General features: G+C 46.2%; 1 protein-coding gene across 1 annotated transcript in view; it reads right to left on the reverse strand.

Annotated features, from left to right (window-relative positions):
* Positions 1-616: 616 nt before the first annotated feature.
* The window catches only part of Kcna6 (potassium voltage-gated channel subfamily A member 6), a 32,082-nt gene continuing 13,189 nt past the window's right edge, over positions 617-19,509 (reverse strand). Inside the window, exon 2 of the mRNA XM_034512085.2 lies at positions 617-975. The gene's annotated coding sequence lies outside the window, so the exon portion shown is untranslated. The remainder of the gene's footprint in view (positions 976-19,509) is intronic.

Below are 19,509 nucleotides of genomic sequence, written 5' to 3' on the forward strand. Positions count from 1 at the left end.
TGCATGCTTGCACTCACGTACACACACACACCACACACACATACACACACCACACGTACACACACACACACAGGCACACGCATGCGTGCATGCTCGCACTCACGCGCACACACACCACACACACACACACACACACACTGTAATCTCAGCATTGAAGAGCCCAAGACAGGGAAATCAAGAGTTTAAGATCATCTATAGAGAGTTGGAGGGCAGCCTGGGCTACATGAGAAAGCCTTTTCCAAATAAGGAAAACAAAGACCACTCTCATTACCCAGAGAGGCCTGTGTATGCTCGGGAGGCCCTGGGAAGAGGCTTTAAAGACAGTTCTGACATTAACATATGCTCTCTGCTGTAGACTTAAGAGGCAGATCATGCTAGGCAATGGGCCTTCTCTCTGGTCTCCTCAGGAAACATCCCCTCCCTGAGGCAATCTGCAGAAGCTGAAGGAGGCCTTCCCTGGTGGCCCAAGGGTGGTCAGCACCTGGGGTGATAAACACTAGGAAGCTGAACAAATACTTCCTGCATCTCAGTACCTGCCTTCCCTTATCAAAGCCTGTGACATGAGTGCTGGGCTTAGCTGTTGGGGTTGTTACACAGCAGAAGGCAGAGCCTCTGAGACTGTCATTTATTTATTAGTAACTCTTCCCCAACCAGTGAGTGCCTGGGTGACTCTGCAGCACACTCATGAATTCGTAGGACCCCACATCATCCTAACACCTTTTCTCCTTTGATCAGACCAGCAACTCTTCCTCTCTTCCGCTGACCCCACCCCAACATTCAGAATCCAATCTTTCACGGCAAGGAGCTCCTCCATCTCAGCCTTTTCCGTTCCAGTCACTGCTTGTGGAAGGCCACCAGAGGCTGTCAGGCTGAGTTATTCAATGAGAAGGCGAGGGTCTCATTCTCAAGAGAAGTTCAAGGTCAGGTACTCTTTGGATGCATAGCTTTTCCAGAGTGGCCACGTGCAGCACAACCCTGCAAAGGAGGAAGGAGGACAAGGGAAGTTCAGTTAGGCACATGAGGACAAAAATAGAGGCAATGTCATCATGCAGATTAGGAACTGGCTTCTTGAGGCTGGAGAGATGGCTTAGCTGTTCAGAGTACCACTGCTCTTGCAGAGGACCTGGGTTCAATTCCCAATACCCACATGGTGGCTCACAACTGTCTGTAATTCCAGTTCCATGGGCTCCGACGCCCTCCCACAGACAAATAAATAAACAAACAAACAAATGACTACTGGTCATCATATGGACCCACTACCAGACCTCTACTTGCCAGTTTGTCTAAACCGTCTCCCATCTTGCACTTTGACTCCAGAACTGTCCAGTTAGAGCTGAGCACAGGCAGCCTGAAGTCATTTCTTCATACCTGACTGAAGCCTGCACAGCAGCTAAGCATTCCCTAACCAGGTATCTCAAGTCCCTGGATGCAGCTTCCTCAAGATGGAAACTGAGTTACATACACATCATGAACTCAGTCCCTTGCTTCCCTGACGACCCTCACAGGTCAGCAGATCCAGTATAATTCCTACATCAATCGCCCACCAAGGCACATTTAAAACCGTCTGATCTAGAGCCGACTATGGCAGATTAGAAAGCAACGTGCCATACAAGGCTGATAACCTGAGTTTGATCAGTGAAATCCATGGTGGAAAGAAAAGAATTGACTCATTTAAGTGTCTTCTGAACCTAGCATATCTCTGTGTTCTCTCTCTCTCTCTCTCTCTCTCTCTCTCTCTCTCTCTCTCTCTCACACACACACACACACACACACTCACACACTCACACACACACAAGCACACACATATGCATATGCACAGGCACACACACACGCACACCAATTTTTTTTTACTTAAAAAGAATCCTCCAATAAATAACAGAGATTTTTTTTTGTCTATGAGAAAAGAATAGGTTGCTTCAAAACAAGAACCATTTTTTTTTTTTTAAAAACTAGAAATAAGGGAGGTGATTTTTCCATGTAAAATGCTACTACTCATCCAAGCAGAGTTTATCCTAGCATCAGAGAGGCGAGAGGAGCAATGACAGGAGTCTTGCCAGAGGCGGAGAACACATTCAACAGGAGGGTAGAGGCCAAAGGAAGCCAAGATGAAGGTTAAATTCAGCCCAGTGCAGACACACATACTAGAAGATTACACTGCTGACATGATGATTACTGCACACAGTAGGAGATTTACACTGCTAGCATGAAGCTTACTGAACCCCATTCTCCTCTCAGTAACCAAGTAATGACAAGTATATAGAAAATATGTAGAATATTAAAAAAAAATCCTTAGTAGTTCCAGAGGAAAATAAGCCACATGAGAAATGAAAGATGACTATGCCCCAGCCTTCTAGTGGGGCCACCATGAGGAATACTGTTTACAGTCACAATAAAGAAGAGATGAATGCAGAGATATTAAAAATTGTGACATATACTACAATGGGTGGAGAAGGTATCCAAGGTGCTCATGTGTGTCGTGGACAGTCATGGCGGATGGTATCTTCCATGGTAGGTGATGAATTATTTTAAGACTTAGAAGATGAAACTTCAAAAGCAATACAAGTGAACCACAGGGAGTACCACAGTAGGTCTGGACGGAACAGCTGAGGTGAAGGAGGAAGCGTTCCTTAGAGCAGAAGCGGGGAGCCTGAGGGCTGGGCTGGTTCATGTTGGTTATGGGGCTTCCTGGGGTAAGTGATCTCTTTAAACGTGAACTATTATTTTCATCTCCTTTTAGAGTATCAGTTCTCAACCTATGGGTCATGCCCCCTTTGGGTGTTGAACAACCCTTTCAATAGGGGTCGCATATCAGATATCCTGCCTATCAGATATTTACATTATGATTCATAACAGTAGCAGAGTTACAACGTTATGAAGCAGCAATGAAACAATTTTATGGTTGGGGAGTCACCACAACATGAGAAACTGTATTAAAGAGCAGTAGCATTGGGAGGGTTGAGAACCACTGTTTTAGAGGGACAGGAAAGATATAAGACAATTTCACAACCCTAAAAGACACAGTGTCAAGTTTGAAAAAAAAAAAAAAACCAACAACGACAACTTACAAGATTTAACAAAAGCAAGAAAGAAGAAAAGAATATCCAGCAGAATATGAGTTTCAGAAGGACAATGGATCAATGTCTTTCAGCATGATTGTGTCCTAAATATGGCAGACATTACTAACGGTTTATCTGAAGTTTGGATTTAATGAGCATCCTCCACTTTATCCAGCAAGCCACTGTCCAGAACATCCACACCAAGGCACAGAGCCATGACTGCAGAGCCGGGACAAGGAGATCCTAACACTTCCACAAAGCAGCAAGTTCACATGGAAAGGGATCAGGAAAAGTCTCAGCCTTTCTCATGGCAAGATTGGGGATTAGGAAACAGTAGTGTGGTGCCTTCAAGATTCTAAGGAAGAGTGGCATCCATCCTGGAGTTTCCTGTCCATCCAGTCTCAAAAGAAGCTTGAGAATGGTATAAAGGCACCAGGCATGGCAAGTTTAAACTGGACATACAGCAACCCACCCACAAAACCTTCAACCAAGACATTTCCTGCCAACAAGAACTGCAGGGACAGATGGACAGAGATGGAGGGAATGGCCAACCAATGACTGCCCCAAATTGAGACCCATCCCGTGGGCAAGAACCAATCCCTGACACTATTGATGATACTTTGTTGTGCTTGCAGACAAGAGCCTAGCATAACTGTCCTCTGAGAGGCTCCAACCAGCAGCAGCTGGAAACAGATGCAGAGACCCACAGCTAAACATCAGATGGAGCTCAGGGAGCCTTGTGGAAGAGTTGAGGAAAGGATTGAGGGACTGGAAGAGGATAGAGGCTCCACAGGAAGACCAACAGAATCTACTAACCTGGATCCTTGGGGGCTTCCCGAGACTGAACCACCAACCAAAGAGCATACATAGGCCGGATCTAGGCCCCTGCTCGAATGTATCCTGCAGGTCCCCCAACAACTAGAGCCAAGGCTGGCCCAGAATTTGTTGCCTGTCTGTGGATCCTGTCTCCCTAGCTAGTTTGTCTTGCCTGGCCTCAGGGGGAGCAGATGTGCCTAGTCCTGCAGTCTTGAGGTGCCAGGGTTGGATAACACCCAGGGAGAACCTCCCCTTCCCAGAGGAGAAGGGGAGAATGGGGGTAGGAACTATGGGGAGGGGGAAAGAACTGGGAGGAGAGATGGGGGATATTGTAATGTAAAATGAATAAATAAATTGATTAATGAAAAAAAACCTGGACATTCATTCATTTCTTAGCAGATGAGTCTAAGATTCACCCCACCCGAACTAAAGCAAAACCAAGACTGAAGCATAGATTCCAGGAAAACAGAAGCCCAACAGAGAGAAAGAGAAACTAAACTCTCAAGGTAACAGCCATGCTTAGGCAGAGAGGAAGCAGGCAAGTCAGACAGGGAGAGTGGAAGGTTTCAGGATGGAAGACCCAGGTGGTGTGGAACCAATAGAGAGCCCACAAGGAAAGTAATATAGAGGGGTTTTCCAACTGTGTCAGAAAGCTCGGAAAGAACTGCAAATGTGAACACAGAAAATTAATCAGGTGAAGAAAATGAGGCAATTATTAACAAAGTGTTTACAAGAGATTAAACAAACATTATCATAATGCATTGCTCGGCAATGCGGAAAATAATACTTGATCGTGATAATGGCATAAACGCCAATGTAAACAAAACATTAAGTAAGGGCAAAAAAAAAAAAATACCCTCCAGGCACGTGGCTGCAGCCGCAAAGTCAAGAGCTGGCGCTCTGTGACTCAGAGACCATAGGCTAACCCACAAGAACCGCCACGTTCTCACCCCACTTCTTTCAGCTCCCCACCTCATTTACCTTACTCCACAGGGAAGGTTCCTCGAATCTCTCATTCTCAGTTACACCATGGCCCCCTACCTCAGGGTTTTTGCACTGCTGTGTGTGACCTTTGCGTGGAGTACCCCGCAGGGCTCCCTGGCCCAACCCACCAGGTCTTTGCTGAGTCACCATCTTCTAGATCAGCCCTCGATTCCTTACATAACACTGTTTCTTCTCTGACTCTCCCTACAGCATTCTTGCCTGGCATGTACTTAGTCACAGCCATTTGCACTGAATGACATCACCATATCATGAGAAGGCAAGGCGACATGCATTAGTTACCTTTCCCGTTACTGTGACCAAATATCTAGAAGTAGCAACTTAAGGGAGGCACAGTTTCTTTTGGTTTACAGGTCAGCAGGATGCAGGCTGTGGTGGCCTGGGAAATCTGGAGGCAGGAACTGGTCACATTTCATCCACAGCCAGGAATCAGAGAACCGAGAACAGACAGGAAGCAGGGCAGGAACCACTTTGAGGATTTTGATCATGGACTTTGTTAGAGTTGAATGTCCCAAAGACCCATGTACTGAAGGCTCAGATGACAAGAGAGCACTCGCTGGCTGTGGGACCTTTAGGGAGTGGGGTACAGCAGGAGTCCTTGGGTGCTTGCTCTTGAAATGGGTACTGAGACTGTAACCCCATCTGCACTCTCCTTTTCATCCTGCCAATGAGATGAGCAGTTTTGATACATGCGTGCAAGCGTGTGTGTGTGCGCACACACACACACACACACACACAAGATGCTGCCTTAACCAGACCCTAAGCATCATGGTCAAGGAATTAGACCAGAACTTCTGAAACTGAACCAGGCTGAACCTTTTTACTTTATAAGTTTATCATAGTCTCAGATATTCGTTACAGTGACTGAACTAACTCAGACTTGCAGCCTCCAGAAGTGTTAGAATATCAAACTCTGTTGCTGAAGTCTCTAAGCTCTGGTAGTTGGCTATATAGCCCAGCCACATGTGACTTGAGAAACAACAAGGCCTTTTCTACATCTGAAAAATGATACAGAGGTCATCACCATCTCCAGATGTGCTCGGGAGTCAGAAGGCCTCCTGGATGAACGGGAGCTCTTTGTATAAGACCTTGAAGGCTAAGCTTCAGTGCTAAGGGCTACCTTTACCCATCTTTATCTCATCTGAATCGGGTGGGGCATCCACAAGAGAGCCCAGCAGTGAGTTATCTACAATCCTGGACATGTTCCACATCTTGTTTAGGTATGGACGTATCTAGGCTCGACCTTTCTCACACTAAAAGAGCCACCAAGGAACCTGGCTGCAGCAGATACTGCTTGGTATATTTGTCTGTTTGGGGAAAGGGCATTACTACTTTGGCTAGCCAATGTCCCTTTGTCCTTTCTTTCTGTAACAGAGCACGAACTTCCTCGAGAGACGTCGCCTCCATCTTTCATCTCACCCTGAGTTCTTTGGGCCTCATGGGCGGCACCTTCCCTCTAAGGTGTGAGTATGAACTGGATACAGCCCGCTGAGTGTGCCATTCCTGTGGTCTACTCATTTGTTCAGTGGATGCAGACTACTGAAGGTCATACTGTGCATAGGCTTCTGTACACTGGGTAAGCACGAGGGTGAACAGAACTGGACAGAATCCATACAATAGCCCCCATAAAGCTGGATATGGTGGCCCAATCCTATACTCCCAGCTCTCAAGAGGCTGAGGCAGAAGGATTACTGTGAGTTGCAGGGAGGAGTGAACAGTGGAGGTTGGGGAAAGAAGGGATATAGAAAAAAAGAAAAAAATAGCTCTGTATAAGTATAGACAACTAATTTTCAAGAGTTTTAAAAGAATCATTGAATGGTGGAGAATGGTTCAGATGGTGGAGGCAGAACGGGTGTGTAACCATTGCATTAAAAATGAATTTTCACATATGCTTCTCACCTACATAAAGAGGAGTTCACATAAGAGCATAGATTTCAATCACAACATTTAAAACCATCAGATTATTAGACTTCAAGAAAAACATCTGAGAACCCACAGCTGTACGAAGAGTTCCTGACCATCACATTAAAGATACAGACTGACTGTGGTGGCACATACCTTTAGTCCCAGTACTCAGGAGGCAGAAGAAGATGGATCTCTGCATGTCCGAGGCCAACCTGGTCTACACAGTGAGATCCAGTCCAATCAGGGCTATAGAGTAAGACCCTGCCTCAAAATAAATAAATAGGTAAGATTAAATAAGTACATGAATCCTTTTAAAAAGTATTTCAAAAAGAATCACAGTTCCTCAAGAGTGTGTTGATGAATTTGACTTCATCAATATTTTAAATTATCCGATTATCTAATTCTCTCAAGGAGCTGAAAACAAAAGCCACTGACTGTAAGAAAATATTTGCAAACCACATGGTTGATAAAATATTCATTGCCAGACTATCTGAAGAACTGTAAAATCTCAGTAGTTTTAAGGAAAACATTTAAGAATTGAGAAAAAGACCGGATCACTGGAGGAACTACACAGATAGCCAATCAACACGTGAGGGTATTCGCTGCGTCAAAGAAATGCAAATTATAGACCAGAAGAGCCATCACTACATTCCTAGCAGAATAGCCACAATTACTTACATATGTTAATTATATGTACAGTTTATATGCATAATTTATAATACATGTATATATATACATACATACATACACACACACATTTTACATACTAACACATCAACACGGCTCGGCTCCCCCAGTAGCAGTCTCTGGTGACCTCCAGTGTAGGCTATTTCCCAGGTGTCAACTGCAGGACACAGAGCCGAGAAGAATGCAGACAAGCAGGCCAACCTTTCCCTTTGTTTCTGAGTAAACATATTTGACAAGCCTTTCCCTTTGAGGACTTCCTGGCCACCATGAACATTTTATAAAAGATGTTCTAGGAAAGAGATACTGCTTTATACACACAGAGACATATGCACACACATATGCACACAGACACACACACAGCTCCAAGTCACCTGGGAGAGGACTTCTGGGACTGGCCAAGAGGGTTTTAGCTTGACCCAAGGAAATGATTCTGTCAGATGATGAGTCGTTCTCCTCCTCTCCCCTCCCCACCCCCACATGCCCCATGCCTGTTTTCCACAGTATCATGGAAGCTGTCCACTCACTCTAGAGGACTCTTAGAGAAAGCGTCTTCAGCTCAGTAGAGCAGTACCCCAAAGGTTTGTTTCCGTTCCAGGCTGCAGAGCCCACACGTTGCCTTTCCATCCATGGGGCCCTGGCAAGTGCTGGGCATGGAGCTATATCCCCTGAATCACTGCAACAGTCCCCTGCCTACTGGGTGCCAGGGGAGTGTGCCAAGAAAGGGGGGGGAGCAGCTCAGTCAATTCAGGATGCATCGTCCAAAGTAGATCCATGAACAATCCTAAAACCAACTCAGAGTTAGACTGCTTGCTACTTTCACCAGCGTTGGCGGTAAAATGCATCTCCTGACCCGTGGACCACCCAACCACCTCTCTCCAAAGCCGGCCACACACAGTTACCATCTCCACTGGCAGCTAGCCTTTCTCATCACTGTCTTACTCCAGCCGTAGGCTTCATTCCCAAAGGGAACCAGAAGCTAAAAGTCAACAGTTGCTGTTTTAAAGCCCTTAGCTTGGAAGTGTGAGTTACACAGCATAAGCTAACAGATGCATCGTCAGTCTGGAACTGCCTTTCCTGGAGATTCACCCTTACAGACGAGATTTTTGTTTTTTATGTCCTCCTGTTGGTTTGTTTTCAAAAGCCATTGTCAAGGCAGAGAAGAGAACTCAGTCAGTGAAGTGATTGCCTTGCAAGTATGAAGACCTGAATTCATTCCTCAGAACTCATGTTTAAGAAAAAAAAAATCAAGCATAATGGTGTGGGCTTAGAACTCCAGCCCTGGGAAGACAGAGGCAAGAGACAGGAGATGGCGGGGCTCACTGGCCTAGCTGTCTAGACTACTTGGCAAGCTCCAGGCCAATGAGATATCTTATCTCAAAAAACAAAATGGACAACCTTCCTAAGGAATGGTATGGGGTTATCTATTGACCTCCACATGCATGTGTGTGCACGCACACACACACACACACACACACACACACAAATACACACACAGGAAGACAGATTGAGAGAGAGAGAGGGATGGATGGATGAGGGAGAGGGGGAGGGATGGATGAGGGAGAGAGGGAGGGAGGGATGAGAGGGAGAGGGAGAGGGAGAGGGAGAGGGAGAGGGAGAGGGAGAGAGAGAGAGAGAGAGAGAGAGAGAGAGAGAGAGAGAGAGAGAGAAATACACACACACAAGCCCGTTAGAAGCAGCCAGCAGCTCCTTAACATGGCAGTGCCCCTGGGGATGAAGGACAGAGTGACCACAAGCAACTCCAAACATGTCACTATGGGGAACATTATATGATTTTAAAGCCACACCAGTTTCAGAACAGACTGCGCTGCGTTGAGTGAGAGGCCTTTCTACTGCAGAGCTCAGAATCCACTGATCTGCATTAGAACACCTCAGGAATGCCTGCAATGTAAGACACAGCAAAATAAGGGTCTCTTGTTTTATTTATTTGGGGGGAATGTGGTAAGGCTGGAAATGGAACACAGAGGCTCACCTAGTACCCAGTCTACCTCTGAGCCTTATAGTTCTGCATTTTTAAGTTCAAAAGAGACTCAAAGGTGTAGGAAATGAACCAAGGTCCAATGTTATTAAGAGACAGAACTAGGTCAGCAGATTCAGGGACTTGTGCAGTCTCTGCCTCACACAGCACCTAGCTAGGGTCATTTCTTCAAAGTCTAAGCTGGTACGTTACCTCTTAGCCAAGAGAATATGTGAACTAACTCTGGGCTCCAAGACCCACCTCTATTACGTAACAGCTGCCCATAGGCAGCCATGGAGCCTTGGGGCCAGCAAGCCATCTCTCTGCTCCTCAGTGTGCTCCTCGCCTGCACACTGAAGTAAAGCAGAGTACGGATCAGATCCCCACCAGCACCTGTGGCTTGGATGAAGTCTATCTCTCCCACAGACTGACCAGCCTGGTCCTTCCATAGCCACTAATGGTCTTAGAAAGATTCACAGACTGACTCAAATTCAGTGGTAACAGAACCACTATGGGGGTGAGTTTGGAAGTACCAGCCTGCCTGCCCAGGGCTCACTCTTGTGGGTGATTAACAGGGAAGGACTTGCTGTGAAGGTCTCCAGGCCACTCTAATAGGTAAAGAGTTACCAAGACAGCTTTTCTGGACCTCAAGCAGCTGCAGGAACCACTCTGCCTGTCTGTCTGCCCCTCCCTTCCTTCTTTCCTTTGCTCAAGAAAGGAGAGTTAGCCTTTTCCCTCCTCCTCTCCCCTCTCTCCAAATCTTCCTACCCAGCAGAAGTCACACACAGCTACACAAGGGACTGTTGTGTAAGAGGAGAGAGACAGAGTCAGGGCTGCATTGCTAGCTAAGAGTGAGCTTTTCCTGAAAGCTGGAACTGGGAATCAGAAGTCACTGAGGACACAACTGTCCTCTGTGCCAACCCACAGTGCGCAAGCCCCAGTGCAGGAATCTGCTGACAGTGGCTTCTGCTTGGGGACAAAGCTGTATTTCACAGGTACAGGGGATGGTAAGCCGCAGTCTTGGTCCTCTGCCCTGTGCAGCAGAGGTACTGCAAGGCCCACCTGCATTGCCAGTGAAGCAAAGCTCCACCTCCTCCCTCTTCCTGAACATCCCAGGATAGAGGCTGCAGGAGCCCCACGCAGAAGCCTGCAGCAGCTGGGAGCTTCTCCAGGACACTGCCTAGTCTGGGCCAAAGGAAAAAGGTTTGGAGGAGATAAGAGAGAGGAAGATAGCCCTTGGCTGGAGTCGGGGAGAGAGGCAGAACCCATAGTTGGTGGCCAGCTGGGTGTGGAGGGGTAGGGAGGTCATGGTTTCTGGGTGTGTCTCAGTTCGCTGGTGGGATTCACATCAAGCAGGGAACTCCCAGTTCCAGTGACTCCAGCCCTATGCAGTAGCCTCACATGAAGGACTCGGATGAACTATGGGGCTTTTGAGGTGGTGGGTGGTGGACACAGGGGTGAGGGACACTCTCGAGGTAGAGACAAGCTGGTGATGGGTGACCATGGGGGAGACAGGACACGGTAGTGGGGCTGTTACACTTTAGATGGGACTCCCCTGGAACTATTGAGGTGTTGGAATTTCTACAGAGTATCACCAGAGAAAGGGGCTTAACCTGAGAGCTGAGAGTCTGAGAACTGTTGTCAGAGCACGGGTTAAGATGATGTGGGCCGCCAGGCTGCACGTCAGTGCCATTCGCTAACTGTGCTATGGGAGAGAATGCAGGAGGTGGCACAGATGCTGGCCCACGGGAAGGCTCTCTGAGGAGCAGGGATGGCAGGACCAGAAGAGGCAGTGATGGAGGCTATGGTTGTTTCCCCTTGGACCACTCTCAGGGGAAGAAGACCACCCGTTTCACAAGGACTCCAGTTGTAGCTCATCTGCATGTTATGGGGCCCTGGGTTTAAGCTTAATCACTGCCAGTAACTATATACCCGCACAGACAAGCAAATGAATGAATAGTGCCTGGCAGGGTGCTTCTAATGAAAGGTAACGCTGTGTCATCTTGGGCAACTGGGTCTGCCTCTTCCAGCCAAGGACAAGCATAATATTGCCTGCTCTGCTTAGTTCTCATAGATTGTTATGGTAGTCCATGGTTAAAATACACACACACACACACACACACACAGAGAGAGAGAGAGAGAGAGAGAGAGAGAGAGAGAGAGAGAGAGAGAGAGAGGAAGTGCCATTCAATGCAAAGATGTGACATTGTTACTACCAAAATTTCTCTGGCTGGTGGTACAGGATTCTAGAGTCTCGTACCAGTCTCTTGAGACGATTTTTAAATCCCATACCTAGACACCAATCTGGGTCAATTATGTAAATCCAGCTTGGTTGACAGCAAAAGGGCAGGAAGTGAGAGTCTGGTGCTCCGTGAGGGTGGAGACCTATTTTCTGGGGCCTTCCCGATCTTCTGATGTCTTGATGCTATCTCTGGCCTTGCCTGTGAGGCAGGCACATGCATCCAGCTGGCAGCATCTCAGACCTCTCCCAGAACTGCTGTGTCCCTGTGGCTTCTATCTGTAGATTCACCCAAGTTCCCATCACAAATACTTAGGGGTAGGATACCTCTGTAGAGTTATGATAGATTTTTTTCTTGTCATCGTTCTCTAAACAGTACTGAACAAGTACCCACACAGAGCTGTACTGTAAATTATGTAGGAATGATTGACATTTTCATACCTAGGGGGAGTGCCTGAGTATTCATGGATGTCGGTATCTGTGAGGGTCTAGAAACAAATGCCCCTCCAATTCCAACAGCTGAACACATTCAGCAACTAATAGAAGCAGTAGAGCTGTATCTCAGGGAAGGTCCTCAGAACCTCACCTGCTGGAGGGAGAATCGCACCTCCAGCGCCACCTACAGCTGTGTGCTCTGAGGGTGAAGCTACTCCCGTTCCTCTTCCTCCACCAGAGTGACAGACTGCCCGGGCAAGGAATGAGGGACGATTAAGGGAGTGTAAAGAAGCTATGGTAGCCAGGGGTGACATTAGCTTAGTAATTGAACGAGGGACTCCAGTGGCTGACTATCTAGGTCAAATGCCATCACGTCACTTCCCAGTATGAAATGTGTGAACAGTGGGCAACTGGGCAGCTAAGATGGGGTGTGCAAGGAACACAGCATTTGTTTGTTTTTTTCCAGATGGGGAAAGCTGGGGCCTAGAAAATGACTTCATCTGCCCAACTACTTGACCCAGGAGAGTCTAAGGAGAAAGTTTTATGTGAGAGCAAATATCCATACTAAGCATTCCGAGTCAGGGCTTTTGTCCCACTGTCACTGAGAGCTTCGATAGGATGAGCTGTTTTTATTTATTTTTTTTTTTGGTACTGTATTTTTAAAGATGTTTTAAAACAGTATTTAATTACGGTGGGTATATAGGTCTGCATGTATGTGTACATGCATGCAGGTGCCTGCAGAGGTTAAAGGTCTCAGGTTCCCTAGATAAGCTGGACTTACAGACGCTTGTGAGTATTCCCTCGTGGGTACTGGAAACCAAATGTGGGTCCTCTGGAAAAGAGGCAAGTGCTTTTAACTGCTGAGCCATCTCTCCAGCTCCCCCCCCCCCTTTTTTATAAAATAATTTTTCTTTCTTTTTCTTTATTTGCCTATTTGTTTACAATGTGTCTCAATTAGCCGGGGCTAGTCCTGCGTTCACTATGTAGTCAAGGACGACTTTAAACTCCTGATCCTCCTGCCTCTACCTCCTAGGTGCTGAGATTGCAGGTGTTTTGCCCACTATATCTGGATTAAGATGCCTTTTAAATGATCTGATGCATGACTTCTGTAGTGAAACAGATGCAGGGGTGGCTGGGCTAGATGGAAATCTCCACCTCAGTGTCTTGGTTGTGGGACTCTGGAGCTATTTCCTGTTTAAATTGGACTGCTTTTCCTAATGAGTAGAGATGTTACTTTTAGAGTCAAAACTCAGAATGTTTTGTTTGGGCAGCATGTTCCAAGTAAATCAGCAATTTAGAAGCCTACTGTGCTGGTTACTCTTGATTGTCAATTTGACACACTCTGAAACCACCTTGGAAGAGAGTCTTAATAAGGAATTATCTGGATCAGGTTGGCCTGTAGACATGTGTATGGAGAATATCTACATCTTACTGAGACATTATCTGGATGAGGTTAGCCAATAGGCATGTCTATGGGAGAATGTCTTAGAATGTCTTGATTGTTAATTGATGACTCAGCCCATTGTGGACAGCACCATTCCCTAGGCAAGGGAATCCTTAAGAGTATAAGGGAGGAAACAGCTAGCTAAGCAATAGGCATGTACTCATTCATTTCTCTCTGCTCTTGACTGGGCAAGTGATGTAACCAGCTATCTTAAATAGTCTCTGCCTTGATTTCCCTGCAATAATGGACTATAACATGGAATCGTGAGCTAAAATAACACTTTTCTCCCCTACATTGTTTTTGTTGGGATATTGTAACATAGCATCAGAAATTAAATTAGGATGCCCACCCAAGTTTTCGACACTGCCAGGTCCTACCCCTGCAAGCTGACAGGGCAACAGGAGCCAAGGATGATGAATGATATCAAAGAGTGGCAGGACAGGGTAGAACAGGATCCAGCCGGAAGCTTCCTGGGTTCTACCCTGAAGCCACTGCATGGCACACAACACAATGCCTGTTTCACCTGTGGGGTTACTCTTCCAGGAATATAGAACAAGTTCTTTATGGATACCAGTGTGTTGTACCAATCTCTCTCCCCACTGCGGTGGGCTCTTTTCCAGAAGCCTGAGATGCCGCTCGGCATCTGGCTGGTTTGCATCCCTGTTTCTCCTTAATATAGAAAAGCCTTTCCATGCCCAACATTTTTCCAATCACAATGCCAAGGTGTGTGACACAGCCAAAAAGCAATGAGTGTTTACTTTGCAGCATCGAAATAGAAAGAATGGTCTGGAAACACTTAATAACTAAGATAGACCTCATCTAAGAAAAACAAAAAGGAAGTAAAGAAGAGATGGAGGAAGGAGGGGAAGAAGAGGAGGCATGGAGAGATGGGGACATGGGGGATGGAGGGGAGGGAGAGGAAAGGGAGGGAGAAGAAGGAGGGGAAGGTAGAAAAGCAGATTTATCACACCTCTTATAGTAGACAAAATTATTACGTCTCTCTTCAATCTGTCTTATATAAACTGCTCAACATATTTTTCAATGGTATGTTCTGCTCTTTGTAAAATAAGAAGCTGACATAGGGTATATAAGCTGTGAAATACAAATCATACTCTATGGAGTTGTAATTGCAGCAAGCTCATCTCTTTTTCTCAAAGAGCACTCCAATGGCAACTGCTTAGCAACCATGCCTGCTGGGTGTGCAGGGAGGCAGCTGTGCCTTCAGGGAAGGTGCTAGAGCATCCACAGAAGGTTCAAGCAGAGCTTAATCATTCACTCCAACCATTTCACATCACAGGTCAAGACCATGGGCCAACATGGTCATATCCATGGCCGGTACTTTCTAGATGAACAGCAAGTGACTTCCTGAAGGTAACGCAGCAAGAAGATCCAAGACGGCATTTGATTCTCATCTGCTCTGACTATTTAAGGATCAGAGTAACTAAATATCAGAAACTCTTCCAAGATTCAGGGGATTCAGAGAAGGAGCAATTACGACGGCACCAACAGGCAAGAGCAGCTAATCCTTTCTCCTTTTGCCTTAGCACGGAAGGGAAACTATACCAGACACCTTTAAGAGGATTGATCAGAAGCCACAAGATGGGCCATGTAAAAAACTAGTAGCTAATGTTTCCCTGGACTCAAATGCAATAGAATAAGGGGGCTTCCATTCTCCTTAGGTTTCTTGATAGACTGCTTGGTGTATACTTTCTTATGAGTTGCAAAAAAAAAAAAATCCATTAAAGAAAAAAAGAGGGTGGAGACACTTCAGTACAAATTAACTTGAAAAAAACACCAGATGAAAGAATTAAGAAGTGTTTCTTTGCTACAGGGCTTGTCAGATCATTTCATTTGTGTTTATGTGCAGTGTGTGCATCCGTGAGGCACTGTCTCTGAAACCAGTGTCTGGAGGTGCTATTCACATGGAGTATCATGTAAGACGGTGTGTTCTGTGCAGCCAGGTAACTCTTAGACGAGTTGTTCTAGCTTAGTTGGGTGGCTGAGCGTTCATCTGAGGAAAGGCCCAATCAGGAAGGAAGAAATTTAAGATGCAGCAGGTGCCGTGTGACCAGGTCATGAGGGAAACAGCAAAGACCAGGAATCTCAGACAAAAACTACATCAAGGAGTTAACACTTGAGGAATGTCACTTGTGAGTCTTCAGAAGACACCTTGCACCATTAGGAAAATGTAAAGTAGAACAGGGCAGAGGACCTCAAGACTTTCAGATTCAGTGTCCTTCCCTCTTCTCTCTTCCCCTCCCTTCCTATCCTTCTTTTCTCCCTCTTTCTCCTGTTTCTCCTCATTCTTGCCCTCCTACAGCACCTGTAATGAACCTAGAGCATCTTTCATGCGATTCAAGCAGTTTAAAACTGAGCTACAACTGCAGCCCTCGTGATACCTTTGACACACGGCCTTTAAGGAACCTAGGCTGGCCTTAAGCTCACTCTGTAGCCCAGGTGGGCCTCGCATTTTTCAATCTTTCTATCTCAGCCTCTTGAGTACCTGTGATTGTTGGCATGTGCCTCATGCATGGCTAGGAGTCTTGTCCTGCCTGGGAGTACTTTAGTCTTATTCTCTATGTGTGAACTTACTTGCAAATCAAAGACAGTCCTGACGGCTGTATACCGAGCAGACGCTTTATCTGTGAACCAAGTCGTAGTTTCCACTGATTTATAATCCTGACCTCACACACATAATTAAAGGCACATTCATGAGCCTGCTAGGGAGACAGGAAGCACCTTCCCTGTGCCCTCAATCAACCCAACCACTCTACCCAGCAAGAGCAGCCCAGATGTCAGGCAAGAGGTGCGCTGACCATGTGACCCGTCCACACTCAACTAGTCCCCAGTCCCGCGGGAAGTGTTCTCTGACCCCAGCAGCTTGTCATTGATAGTCTTCCCCCGGGAACTTATCTGAGTCTGGCATGTCCAGCATGGGAGCAGTTTTCTCTAAAAGGATGTTAAAGCCTCCTCACATACGGCATCCATGTTAGAACCAAGTGTTAGAACCAAACACAAATTACAGCGTGAAAATATATGAAGTGAGAGGGGCGGGGGAGAATAACAACATGTCACTGAATGTTTACTGCATGTCCGGCTTCCTGTGTGCCAGACATGACCAGAGTTAACAAGATCTCCCATACGTCTACTCGAAACTTCTATTGGTCACTAAGTTTCACGGAAGAGGAAAAACTCAGAGCTTCCTAACTCTCCCAAGGTCACACAGTTCACAGAAAGGAGGTGGCCGTGTCCAGTACTAACTTGCTCCAAGGGGTACGCACACTTCATCCTCTGCCTGTACTGTCAAAGGCATTTGTGTCAGGGTGGCATCCTCACACAGCCTGGCCCCAGGGGTGGGAAATGCTATGCTGCATATCTGCAAAGGTGTCACCTTGGGAACCTAAATCCAGTTAGAACTCCTTCTCTGGGTCCCCACTCTGAAGTGTAAACTTCAACACATGCCCCCTTGTTTTTCCACTGGGAGAAAAAAGACTCTCAGAGGTGTTTGGCTACAGCTGGCATTTCCTTTGGTTGCGGGGAGGGAGGCATTGGGATTGTGACTATAGTAGCCAGTTCTACTTCCTAGTTCTATTGACTGCTTGTTGTTCTGCAAGTTTGCCTACCCTAGGCAAATTTTTTAAAGTTCTCTGTGGCCTACCTTCAGTAAAAAGTAGTTCCAATAAGAAAATAATTCTATTCTACACCAACAACTTTTCATACACACACACACACACACACACACACACACACACACACACACACACACCCCTTGTCCTAGTCTGTTGTCCGTTACCATGATAAACACCACAACCAAAAGCAACCTGGGGAGGAAAGGATTTATTTCAGCTTACCACTTACAGTCCATTATGAAGGGAATCAGGGCAGGAACTCAAGGTAGGAACCTGAAGGCAGGAACTGAAGCACAAGGCATGGGAATTGCTTACAGGCTCGATCTCATGGCTCACTTAGCCTGTTTTCTCAGGCAACCACTTGCCCAGGGATGGTCCTGCCCCTAGTGAGCTGGGAGTTCCCACATCAACTGTCAGTCAAGGCTTGCTTACAGACCAATGTGACAGAGGCATTTTCTCAGTTGAAGTTTCATCGTCCCAGACTCTAGCTTCTGACAAAAATTAGCCAACACATACCTACTGGGGAAACTGAGGCAGACACGTACTGAATGAAGGCTCATGGTGGATTTTCTTTTATACCAGCTGGTCTAACTTCTTCTGCCCTACGAGTAAATATTTTTCTGGCTTTCAAGAACGAAAGAAGTCCCTGAGGAAAGATGACTTTGACATGTCAGTTCCTCTCAGAATTTTAAGGCTTTATCACTGACTGACTCTGGCCTCATCTGTCCTTTCATATCCTAGGTGTGAATCATTTTAATAAAATTATAGGTAAAGCAAAAAATGGGGAGAGCCTTTACCTCCCTCTTGAGGTCCTTATGCTGGGACAGTGACAACCCTGCAGCCATTTAACTTCTGGGCAACAAAGTTCAAAACAGGAGGTTTCACCAGAAGGCGTGTATTAGTTACATGTGTGAGAATTAGTCCAAAGGAGGAAAGATTCATTTTTGGCTCACATTTCAGAAGGCTCAGACCTTGGACGCTTGGCCTCATGCACTTGGACAGAAAGAATTGTGTGGCCCAGACATTGTTTTACCTTGTGGTAGACAGGAAGTACATAGAAAGAACGGGACCGGGGCTGGGATATACCGTGTAAGACAGAACATAGAACACCCTGACGTCACAGCCGTATACACTTTCAAACACATCCCCCGAGTGACTTACTCCCTACAGCCTTCCAGAGCTCCACCTCCTCAAGTTCACATCACCTGCATCCACAATAGAGGCCCTTAGGGGCATCTCATATTCAAAACACGACATAGTGAAAGGCAACTGCAAACACCCTAGGCAGAGAGGCAAGTGAGAAGCCAGGGATTAGCATGACGTCACACAGAATGGGACAGGTGGGTACCGAGTGCCAACCCTCATCTCGGAAATGCACTCCCTCTCACTTCTGAGTCCCTGTTCATAATCCGTGTCTGACCTGGGCAGCAGGAATGGACTGGTGGGTTCTTACAACCTGACTTCATGCAAGTGGAAGGTAACTCTCAAAGATGAAATGACCAAGCACTGTCTGTCTTGTTTTGTTATGGCCTGTGCTATAGTTTGCAGTTTGTATCTGTGGGGTGTGTGTGTGTGTGTGTGTGTGTGTGTGTGTGTGTGTGTTTACCAGATGCCAATGCCAAGTATGTTTCTCCATCACTATTCACTTCAATTTTTGAGACAGGGTCTCTCAATGAACCTGGAGTGCATTAATTCACCCAGGACCCTGTGCCTGCAAGCCCCAGGGATCGGCTTGTCTCTGCCCCTAGCGCTGGGATTACAGTAGACACTCCTGTAGTAGGTATTTTCTAATGTGGGTGCTGGGGACCAAATTCAGATTCTTGTACTTGAATAACAGACACTTCACCAACTGAGACATCTCCCCAGACGGCCCCTGGGGTTTTGTTTATTCATTTTGCTTTTGTTGTTTGTTTGTTTTTGCTTTGGGGAGGTTTTGTTTTGTCTGGTTTTTTGTTTTTGTTTTTGTTTTTTTTTTTTTTTTGTTGTTGTTGGTTTTTTTTTGGTTTTTGTTTTTTTTTTTTTGTTTTTTGCTTTGGTTTTTGAGGCAGGATCTTACATAGTGAAGGCTGAACTTAAATTTACATGTGGCTGAAGATAACTTTGTATTTCTGATCCTCCTACCTCTACTTTCTAAGCGCTGGGACTGAAGGTACACATGACTTCCATCTCTTACAGTTTGTATCTTAATGCTCTCCAAAAGCCTGTGGGCTAACGCCTCAGCTCTGGCATTACTGGAACATAGTGAAAACTTGTAAAGATATCATTGGGAGTCTCAGCTCCTCCCAGGTAGTTAGCAAGCTGAACACAGGACCTACAAGGCC

The sequence above is a fragment of the Arvicanthis niloticus genome, chromosome 9, assembly GCF_011762505.2.
Source record: "Arvicanthis niloticus isolate mArvNil1 chromosome 9, mArvNil1.pat.X, whole genome shotgun sequence".
In the NCBI taxonomy this organism is placed as follows: domain Eukaryota; kingdom Metazoa; phylum Chordata; class Mammalia; order Rodentia; family Muridae; genus Arvicanthis; species Arvicanthis niloticus.